The sequence below is a fragment of the Lepus europaeus genome, unplaced genomic scaffold (assembly GCF_033115175.1).
Source record: "Lepus europaeus isolate LE1 unplaced genomic scaffold, mLepTim1.pri SCAFFOLD_34, whole genome shotgun sequence".
Classification (NCBI taxonomy): Eukaryota; Metazoa; Chordata; class Mammalia; order Lagomorpha; family Leporidae; genus Lepus; species Lepus europaeus.
Window position 1 is genome coordinate 2,573,079 of NW_026909213.1, and position 10,895 is coordinate 2,583,973.

A 10,895-nucleotide genomic window follows, 5' to 3' on the forward strand; every position below is an offset into this window, starting at 1 on the left:
TTCACAGAGTGGGAACCAAGCACTGCAGGAGTAAGCTAGGCCAGAAACTGCCCAGCACCCTTCTCACCACTTCTCAAGGTGGCTGCTGGAAACTGGGAGTGGGAGTGGAGGTGGTACCCGGGGAGCTGGAAAGCAAGGTGCGAGGAGGCGGTGTCAGCCTGGACGGCACCATTGAAAACAGCAACTGCCAGGTTCCTGTTTCTGCCGGGGAGATCATTGCGCACAGGCAGAACTTAGCTACGTGGACCTCAGCACCGTTCCCCTATATCCCCTGAGTGCACTGCGCAGGGCAACGGCCGTGTTCGTGCTTGCTAACCTGCAGTTCGTACGACGCGGGTTGAGTTTCGCTCCGTGTATCGCGGTGCCGGTCAGCTCGTTTCGCCTAGCGCCTATCTCAATGCACGCAGACTGCACTTCCCCAGCTTCTACGCTGACCCGAGACCGGGAGCCAGCAGCTTTGCCCTGGTCTCCCATGAGGGTCCAGCTCCTGCTTTCCCAGGCTGTAGCAGAGAGCTGGATCAGAAGCGGAGCAGCTCCAACAGAAGCGGCCCACTCTCAAACCGCCGCTCCAGGTGGCTGCTTGCCTCGCCACGTAGGCCGCACTGCCGGCCTCCTTGAACGAAAGCTCCCAACAAGAAATGCTCTCTGCCAACTCACCGGAGAAAACGTATGTTCACTCCTGTTGCCCCAGTGCTGAAATGCAGCAGCCCCGTTAGCTCTCTAGTGCCTAAGGGCAAGCCAGAGTCCGATTTCAGGTGGGGTATTCACAGAGTGGGAACCAAGCACTGCAGGAGTAAGCTAGGCCAGAAACTGCCCAGCACCCTTCTCACCACCTCTCAAGGTGGCTGCTGGAAACTGGGAGTGGGAGTGGAGGTGGTACCCGGGGAGCTGGAAAGCAAGGTGCGAGGAGGCGGTGTCAGCCTGGATGGCACCATTGAAAACAGCAACTGCCAGGTTCCTGTTTCCGCTGGGGAGATCATTGCGCACAGGCAGAACTTAGCTACGTGGACCTCAGCACCGTTCCCCTATATCCCCTGAGTGCACTGCGCAGGGCAACGGCCATGTTCGTGCTTGCTAACCTGCAGTTCGTACGACGCGGGTTGAGTTTCGCTCCGTGTATCGCGGTGCCGGTCAGCTCGTTTCGCTAGCGCCTATCTCAATGCATGCAGACTGCACTTCCCCAGCTTCTACGCTGACCCGAGACCGGGAGCCAGCAGCTTTGCCCTGGTCTCCCATGAGGGTCCAGCTCCTGCTTTCCCAGGCTGTAGCAGAGAGCTGGATCAGAAGCGGAGCAGCTCCAACAGAAGCGGCCCACTCTCAAACCGCCGCTCCAGGTGGCTGCTTGCCTCGCCACGTAGGCCGCACTGCCGGCCTCCTTGAACGAAAGCTCCCAACAAGAAATGCTCTCTGCCAACTCACCGGAGAAAACGTATGTTCACTCCTGTTGCCCCAGTGCTGAAATGCAGCAGCCCCGTTAGCTCTCTAGTGCCTAAGGGCAAGCCAGAGTCCGATTTCAGGTGGGGTATTCACAGAGTGGGAACCAAGCACTGCAGGAGTAAGCTAGGCCAGAAACTGCCCAGCACCCTTCTCACCACCTCTCAAGGTGGCTGCTGGAAACTGGGAGTGGGAGTGGAGGTGGTACCCGGGGAGCTGGAAAGCAAGGTGCGAGGAGGCAGTGTCAGCCTGGACGGCACCATTGAAAACAGCAACTGCCAGGTTCCTGTTTCCGCTGGGGAGATCATTGCGGACAGGCAGAACTTAGCTACGTGGACCACAGCACCGTTCCCCTATATCCCCTGAGTGCACTGCGCAGGGCAACGGCCGTGTTCGTGCTTGCTAACCTGCAGTTCGTACGACGCGGGTTGAGTTTCGCTCTGTGTATCGCGGTGCCGGTCAGCTCGTTTCGCCTAGCGCCTATCTCAATGCACGCAGACTGCACTTCCCCAGCTTCTACGCTGACCCGAGACCGGGAGCCAGCAGCTTTGCCCTGGTCTCCCATGAGGGTCCAGCTCCTGCTTTCCCAGGCTGTAGCAGAGAGCTGGATCAGAGGCGGAGCAGCTCCAACAGAAGCGGCCCACTCTCAAACCGCCGCTCCAGGTGGCTGCTTGCCTCGCCACGTAGGCCGCACTGCCGGCCTCCTTGAACGAAAGCTCCCAACAAGAAATGCTCTCTGCCAACTCACCGGAGAAAACGTATGTTCACTCCAGTTGCCCCAGTGCGGAAATGCAGCAGCCCCGTTAGCTCTCTAGTGCCTAAGGGCAAGCCAGAGTCCAATTTCAGGTGGGGTATTCACAGAGTGGGAACCAAGCACTGCAGGAGTAAGCTAGGCCAGAAACTGCCCAGCACCCTTCTCACCACTTCTCAAGGTGGCTGCTGGAAACTGGGAGTGGGAGTGGAGGTGGTACCCGGGGAGCTGGAAAGCAAGGTGCGAGGAGGCGGTGTCAGCCTGGACGGCACCATTGAAAACAGCAACTGCCAGGTTCCTGTTTCTGCAAGGGAGATCATTGCGCACAGGCAGAACTTAGCTACGTGGACCTCAGCACCGTTCCCCTATATCCCCTGAGTGCACTGCGCAGGGCAACGGCCGTGTTCGTGCTTGCTAACCTGCAGTTCGTACGACGCGGGTTGAGTTTCGCTCCGTGTATCGCGGTGCCGGTCAGCTCATTTCGCCTAGCGCCTATCTCAATGCACGCAGACTGCACTTCCCCAGCTTCTACGCTGACCCGAGACCGGGAGCCAGCAGCTTTGCCCTGGTCTCCCATGAGGGTCCAGCTCCTGCTTTCCCAGGCTGTAGCAGAGAGCTGGATCAGAAGCGGAGCAGCTCCAACAGAAGCGGCCCACTCTCAAACCGCCGCTCCAGGTGGCTGCTTGCCTCGCCACGTAGGCCGCACTGCCGGCCTCCTTGAACGAAAGCTCCCAACAAGAAATGCTCTCTGCCAACTCACCGGAGAAAACGTATGTTCACTCCTGTTGCCCCAGTGCTGAAATGCAGCAGCCCCGTTAGCTCTCTAGTGCCTAAGGGCAAGCCAGAGTCCGATTTCAGGTGGGGTATTCACAGAGTGGGAACCAAGCACTGCAGGAGTAAGCTAGGCCAGAAACTGCCCAGCACCCTTCTCACCACCTCTCAAGGTGGCTGCTGGAAACTGGGAGTGGGAGTGGAGGTGGTACCCGGGGAGCTGGAAAGCAAGGTGCGAGGAGGCGGTGTCAGCCTGGACGGCACCATTGAAAACAGCAACTGCCAGGTTCCTGTTTCTGCCGGGGAGATCATTGCGCACAGGCAGAACTTAGCTACGTGGACCTCAGCACCATTCCCCTATATCCCCTGAGTGCACTGCGCAGGGCAACGGCCGTGTTCGTGCTTGCTAACCTGCAGTTCGTACGACGCGGGTTGAGTTTCGCTCTGTGTATCGCGGTGCCGGTCAGCTCGTTTCGCCTAGCGCCTATCTCAATGCACGCAGACTGCACTTCCCCAGCTTCTACGCTGACCCGAGACCGGGAGCCAGCAGCTTTGCCCTGGTCTCCCATGAGGGTCCAGCTCCTGCTTTCCCAGGCTGTAGCAGAGAGCTGGATCAGAGGCGGAGCAGCTCCAACAGAAGCGGCCCACTCTCAAACCGCCGCTCCAGGTGGCTGCTTGCCTTGCCACGTAGGCCGCACTGCCGGCCTCCTTGAACGAAAGCTCCCAACAAGAAATGCTCTCTGCCAACTCACCGGAGAAAATGTATGTTCACTCCAGTTGCCCCAGTGCGGAAATGCAGCAGCCCCGTTAGCTCTCTAGTGCCTAAGGGCAAGCCAGAGTCCAATTTCAGGTGGGGTATTCACAGAGTGGGAACCAAGCACTGCAGGAGTAAGCTAGGCCAGAAACTGCCCAGCACCCTTCTCACCACTTCTCAAGGTGGCTGCTGGAAACTGGGAGTGGGAGTGGAGGTGGTACCCGGGGAGCTGGAAAGCAAGGTGCGAGGAGGCGGTGTCAGCCTGGACGGCACCATTGAAAACAGCAACTGCCATGTTCCTGTTTCTGCCGGGGAGATCATTGCGCACAGGCAGAACTTAGCTACGTGGACCTCAGCACCGTTCCCCTATATTCCCTGAGTGCACTGCGCAGGGCAACGGCCGTGTTCGTGCTTGCTAACCTGCAGTTCATACGACGCGGGTTGAGTTTCGCTCCGTGTATCGCGGTGCCGGTCAGCTCGTTTCGCCTAGCGCCTATCTCAATGCACGCAGACTGCACTTCCCCAGCTTCTACGCTGACCCGAGACCGGGAGCCAGCAGCTTTGCCCTGGTCTCCCATGAGGGTCCAGCTCCTGCTTTCCCAGGCTGTAGCAGAGAGCTGGATCAGAAGCGGAGCAGCTCCAACAGAAGCGGCCCACTCTCAAACCGCCGCTCCAGGTGGCTGCTTGCCTCGCCACGTAGGCCGCACTGCCGGCCTCCTTGAACGAAAGCTCCCAACAAGAAATGCTCTCTGCCAACTCACCGGAGAAAACGTATGTTCACTCCAGTTGCCCCAGTGCGGAAATGCAGCAGCCCCGTTAGCTCTCTAGTGCCTAAGGGCAAGCCAGAGTCCGATTTCAGGTGGGGTATTCACAGAGTGGGAACCAAGCACTGCAGGAGTAAGCTAGGCCAGAAACTGCCCAGCACCCTTCTCACCACCTCTCAAGGTGGCTGCTGGAAACTGGGAGTGGGAGTGGAGGTGGTACCCGGGGAGCTGGAAAGCAAGGTGCGAGGAGGCGGTGTCAGCCTGGACGGCACCATTGAAAACAGCAACTGCCAGGTTCCTGTTTCCGCTGGGGAGATCATTGCGCACAGGCAGAACTTAGCTACGTGGACCTCAGCACCGTTCCCCTATATCCCCTGAGTGCACTGCGCAGGGCAACGGCCGTGTTCGTGCTTGCTAACCTGCAGTTCGTACGACGCGGGTTGAGTTTCGCTCTGTGTATCGCGGTGCCGGTCAGCTCGTTTCGCCTAGCGCCTATCTCAATGCACGCAGACTGCACTTCCCCAGCTTCTACGCTGACCCGAGACCGGGAGCCAGCAGCTTTGCCCTGGTCTCCCATGAGGGTCCAGCTCCTGCTTTCCCAGGCTGTAGCAGAGAGCTGGATCAGAAGCGGAGCAGCTCCAACAGAAGCGGCCCACTCTCAAACCGCCGCTCCAGGTGGCTGCTTGCCTCGCCACGTAGGCCGCACTGCCGGCCTCCTTGAACGAAAGCTCCCAACAAGAAATGCTCTCTGCCAACTCACCGGAGAAAACGTATGTTCACTCCTGTTGCCCCAGTGCTGAAATGCAGCAGCCCCGTTAGCTCTCTAGTGCCTAAGGGCAAGCCAGAGTCCGATTTCAGGTGGGGTATTCACAGAGTGGGAACCAAGCACTGCAGGAGTAAGCTAGGCCAGAAACTGCCCAGCACCCTTCTCACCACCTCTCAAGGTGGCTGCTGGAAACTGGGAGTGGGAGTGGAGGTGGTACCCGGGGAGCTGGAAAGCAAGGTGCGAAGAGGCGGTGTCAGCCTGGACGGCACCATTGAAAACAGCAACTGCCAGGTTCCTGTTTCTGCCGGGGAGATCATTGCGCACAGGCAGAACTTAGCTACGTGGACCTCAGCACCGTTCCCCTATATCCCCTGAGTGCACTGCGCATGGCAACGGCCGTGTTCGTGCTTGCTAACCTGCAGTTCATACGACGCGGGTTGAGTTTCGCTCCGTGTATCACGGTGCCGGTCAGCTCGTTTCGCCTAGCGCCTATCTCAATGCACGCAGACTGCACTTCCCCAGCTTCTACGCTGACCCGAGACCGGGAGCCAGCAGCTTTGCCCTGGTCTCCCATGAGGGTCCAGCTCCTGCTTTCCCAGGCTGTAGCAGAGAGCTGGATCAGAAGCGGAGCAGCTCCAACAGAAGCGGCCCACTCTCAAACCGCCGCTCCAGGTGGCTGCTTGCCTCGCCACGTAGGCCGCACTGCCGGCCTCCTTGAACGAAAGCTCCCAACAAGAAATGCTCTCTGCCAACTCACCGGAGAAAACGTATGTTCACTCCTGTTGCCCCAGTGCTGAAATGCAGCAGCCCCGTTAGCTCTCTAGTGCCTAAGGGCAAGCCAGAGTCCGATTTCAGGTGGGGTATTCACAGAGTGGGAACCAAGCACTGCAGGAGTAAGCTAGGCCAGAAACTGCCCAGCACCCTTCTCACCACCTCTCAAGGTGGCTGCTGGAAACTGGGAGTGGGAGTGGAGGTGGTACCCGGGGAGCTGGAAAGCAAGGTGCGAGGAGGCGGTGTCAGCCTGGACGGCACCATTGAAAACAGCAACTGCCAGGTTCCTGTTTCTGCCGGGGAGATCATTGCGCACAGGCAGAACTTAGCTACGTAGACCTCAGCACAGTTTCCCTATATCCCCTGAGTGCACTGCGCAGGGCAACGGTCGTGTTCGTGCTTGCTAACCTGCAGTTCGTACGACGCGGGTTGAGTTTCGCTCTGTGTATCGCGGTGCCGGTCAGCTCGTTTCGCCTAGCGCCTATCTCAATGCACGCAGACTGCACTTCCCCAGCTTCTATGCTGACCCGAGACCGGGAGCCAGCAGCTTTGCCCTGGTCTCCCATGAGGGTCCAGCTCCTGCTTTCCCAGGCTGTAGCAGAGAGCTGGATCAGAGGCGGAGCAGCTCCAACAGAAGCGGCCCACTCTCAAACCGCCGCTCCAGGTGGCTGCTTGCCTTGCCACGTAGGCCGCACTGCCGGCCTCCTTGAACGAAAGCTCCCAACAAGAAATGCTCTCTGCCAACTCACCGGAGAAAATGTATGTTCACTCCAGTTGCCCCAGTGCGGAAATGCAGCAGCCCCGTTAGCTCTCTAGTGCCTAAGGGCAAGCCAGAGTCCGATTTCAGGTGGGGTATTCACAGAGTGGGAACCAAGCACTGCAGGAGTAAGCTAGGCCAGAAACTGCCCAGCACCCTTCTCACCACCTCTCAAGGTGGCTGCTGGAAACTGGGAGTGGGAGTGGAGGTGGTACCCGGGGAGCTGGAAAGCAAGGTGCGAGGAGGCGGTGTCAGCCTGTACGGCACCATTGAAAACAGCAACTGCCAGGTTCCTGTTTCTGCCGGGGAGATCATTGCGCACAGGCAGAACTTAGCTACGTGGACCTCAGCACCGTTCCCCTATATCCCCTGAGTGCACTGCGCAGGGCAACGGCCGTGTTCGTGCTTGCTAACCTGCAGTTCGTACGACGCGGGTTGAGTTTCGCTCCGTGTATCGCGGTGCCGGTCAGCTCGTTTCGCCTAGCGCCTATCTCAATGCACGCAGACTGCACTTCCCCAGCTTCTACGCTGACCCGAGACCGGGAGCCAGCAGCTTTGCCCTGGTCTCCCATGAGGGTCCAGCTCCTGCTTTCCCAGGCTGTAGCAGAGAGCTGGATCAGAAGCGGAGCAGCTCCAACAGAAGCGGCCCACTCTCAAACCGCCGCTCCAGGTGGCTGCTTGCCTCGCCACGTAGGCCGCACTGCCGGCCTCCTTGAACGAAAGCTCCCAACAAGAAATGCTCTCTGCCAACTCACCGGAGAAAACGTATGTTCACTCCTGTTGCCCCAGTGCTGAAATGCAGCAGCCCCGTTAGCTCTCTAGTGCCTAAGGGCAAGCCAGAGTCCGATTTCAGGTGGGGTATTCACAGAGTGGGAACCAAGCACTGCAGGAGTAAGCTAGGCCAGAAACTGCCCAGCACCCTTCTCACCACCTCTCAAGGTGGCTGCTGGAAACTGGGAGTGGGAGTGGAGGTGGTACCCGGGGAGCTGGAAAGCAAGGTGCGAGGAGGCGGTGTCAGCCTGGACGGCACCATTGAAAACAGCAACTGCCAGGTTCCTGTTTCCGCTGGGGAGATCATTGCGCACAGGCAGAACTTAGCTACGTGGACCTCAGCACCGTTCCCCTATATCCCCTGAGTGCACTGCACAGGGCAACGGCCGTGTTCGTGCTTGCTAACCTGCAGTTCGTACGACGCGGGTTGAGTTTCACTCCGTGTATCGCGGTGCCGGTCAGCTCGTTTCGCCTAGCGCCTATCTCAATGCACGCAGACTGCACTTCCCCAGCTTCTACGCTGACCCGAGACCGGGAGCCAGCAGCTTTGCCCTGGTCACCCATGAATGTCCAGCTCCTGCTTTCCCAGGCTGTAGCAGAGAGCTGGATCAGAAGCGGAGCAGCTCCAACAGAAGCGGCCCACTCTCAAACCGCCGCTCCAGGTGGCTGCTTGCCTCGCCACGTAGGCCGCACTGCCGGCCTCCTTGAACGAAAGCTCCCAACAAGAAATGCTCTCTGCCAACTCACCGGAGAAAACGTATGTTCACTCCTGTTGCCCCAGTGCTGAAATGCAGCAGCCCCGTTAGCTCTCTAGTGCCTAAGGGCAAGCCAGAGTCCGATTTCAGGTGGGGTATTCACAGAGTGGGAACCAAGCACTGCAGGAGTAAGCTAGGCCAGAAACTGCCCAGCACCCTTCTCACCACCTCTCAAGGTGGCTGCTGGAAACTGGGAGTGGGAGTGGAGGTGGTACCCGGGGAGCTGGAAAGCAAGGTGCGAGGAGGCGGTGTCAGCCTGGACGGCACCATTGAAAACAGCAACTGCCAGGTTCCTGTTTCTGCCGGGGAGATCATTGCGCACAGGCAGAACTTAGCTACGTGGACCTCAGCACCGTTCCCCTATATCCCCTGAGTGCACTGCGCAGGGCAACGGCCGTGTTCGTGCTTGCTAACCTGCAGTTCGTACGACGCGGGTTGAGTTTCGCTCCGTGTATCGCGGTGCCGGTCAGCTCGTTTCGCCTAGCGCCTATCTCAATGCACGCAGACTGCACTTCCCCAGCTTCTATGCTGACCCGAGACCGGGAGCCAGCAGCTTTGCCCTGGTCTCCCATGAGGGTCCAGCTCCTGCTTTCCCAGGCTGTAGCAGAGAGCTGGATCAGAAGCGGAGCAGCTCCAACAGAAGCGGCCCACTCTCAAACCGCCGCTCCAGGTGGCTGCTTGCCTCGCCACGCAGGCCGCACTGCCGGCCTCCTTGAACGACAGCTCCCAACAAGAAATGCTCTCTGCCAACTCACCGGAGAAAACGTATGTTCACTCCTGTTGCCCCAGTGCGGAAATGCAGCAGCCCCGTTAGCTCTCTAGTGCCTAAGGGCAAGAAAGAGTCCAATTTCAGGTGGGGTATTCACAGAGTGGGAACCAAGCACTGCAGGAGTAAGCTAGGCCAGAAACTGCCCAGCACCCTTCTCACCACTTCTCAAGGTGGCTGCTGGAAACTGGGAGTGGGAGTGGAGGTGGTACCCGGGGAGCTGGAAAGCAAGGTGCGAGGAGGCGGTGTCAGCCTGGACGGCACCATTGAAAACAGCAACTGCCAGGTTCCTGTTTCTGCCGGGGAGATCATTGCGCACAGGCAGAACTTAGCTACGTGGACCTCAGCACCGTTCCCCTATATTCCCTGAGTGCACTGCGCAGGGCAACGGCCGTGTTCGTGCTTGCTAACCTGCAGTTCATACGACGCGGGTTGAGTTTCGCTCCGTGTATCGCGGTGCCGGTCAGCTCGTTTCGCCTAGCGCCTATCTCAATGCACGCAGACTGCACTTCCCCAGCTTCTACGCTGACCCGAGACCGGGAGCCAGCAGCTTTGCCCTGGTCTCCCATGAGGGTCCAGCTCCTGCTTTCCCAGGCTGTAGCAGAGAGCTGGATCAGAAGCGGAGCAGCTCCAACAGAAGCGGCCCACTCTCAAACCGCCGCTCCAGGTGGCTGCTTGCCTCGCCACGTAGGCCGCACTGCCGGCCTCCTTGAACGAAAGCTCCCAACAAGAAATGCTCTCTGCCAACTCACCGGAGAAAACGTATGTTCACTCCAGTTGCCCCAGTGCGGAAATGCAGCAGCCCCGTTAGCTCTCTAGTGCCTAAGGGCAAGCCAGAGTCCGATTTCAGGTGGGGTATTCACAGAGTGGGAACCAAGCACTGCAGGAGTAAGCTAGGCCAGAAACTGCCCAGCACCCTTCTCACCACCTCTCAAGGTGGCTGCTGGAAACTGGGAGTGGGAGTGGAGGTGGTACCCGGGGAGCTGGAAAGCAAGGTGCGAGGAGGCGGTGTCAGCCTGGACGGCACCATTGAAAACAGCAACTGCCAGGTGCCTGTTTCCGCTGGGGAGATCATTGCGCACAGGCAGAACTTAGCTACGTGGACCTCAGCACCGTTCCCCTATATCCCCTGAGTGCACTGCGCAGGGCAACGGCCGTGTTCGTGCTTGCTAACCTGCAGTTCGTACGACGCGGGTTGAGTTTCGCTCCGTGTATCGCGGTGCCGGTCAGCTCGTTTCGCCTAGCGCCTATCTCAATGCACGCAGACTGCACTTCCCCAGCTTCTACGCTGACCCGAGACCGGGAGCCAGCAGCTTTGCCCTGGTCTCCCATGAGGGTCCAGCTCCTGCTTTCCCAGGCTGTAGCAGAGAGCTGGATCAGAAGCGGAGCAGCTCCAACAGAAGCGGCCCACTCTCAAACCGCCGCTCCAGGTGGCTGCTTGCCTCGCCACGTAGGCCGCACTGCCGGCCTCCTTGAACGAAAGCTCCCAACAAGAAATGCTCTCTGCCAACTCACCGGAGAAAACGTATGTTCACTCCTGTTGCCCCAGTGCTGAAATGCAGCAGCCCCGTTAGCTCTCTAGTGCCTAAGGGCAAGCCAGAGTCCGATTTCAGGTGGGGTATTCACAGAGTGGGAACCAAGCACTGCAGGAGTAAGCTAGGCCAGAAACTGCCCAGCACCCTTCTCACCACCTCTCAAGGTGGCTGCTGGAAACTGGGAGTGGGAGTGGAGGTGGTACCCGGGGAGCTGGAAAGCAAGGTGCGAGGAGGCGGTGTCAGCCTGGACGGCACCATTGAAAACAGCAACTGCCAGGTTCCTGTTTCTGCCGGGGAGAT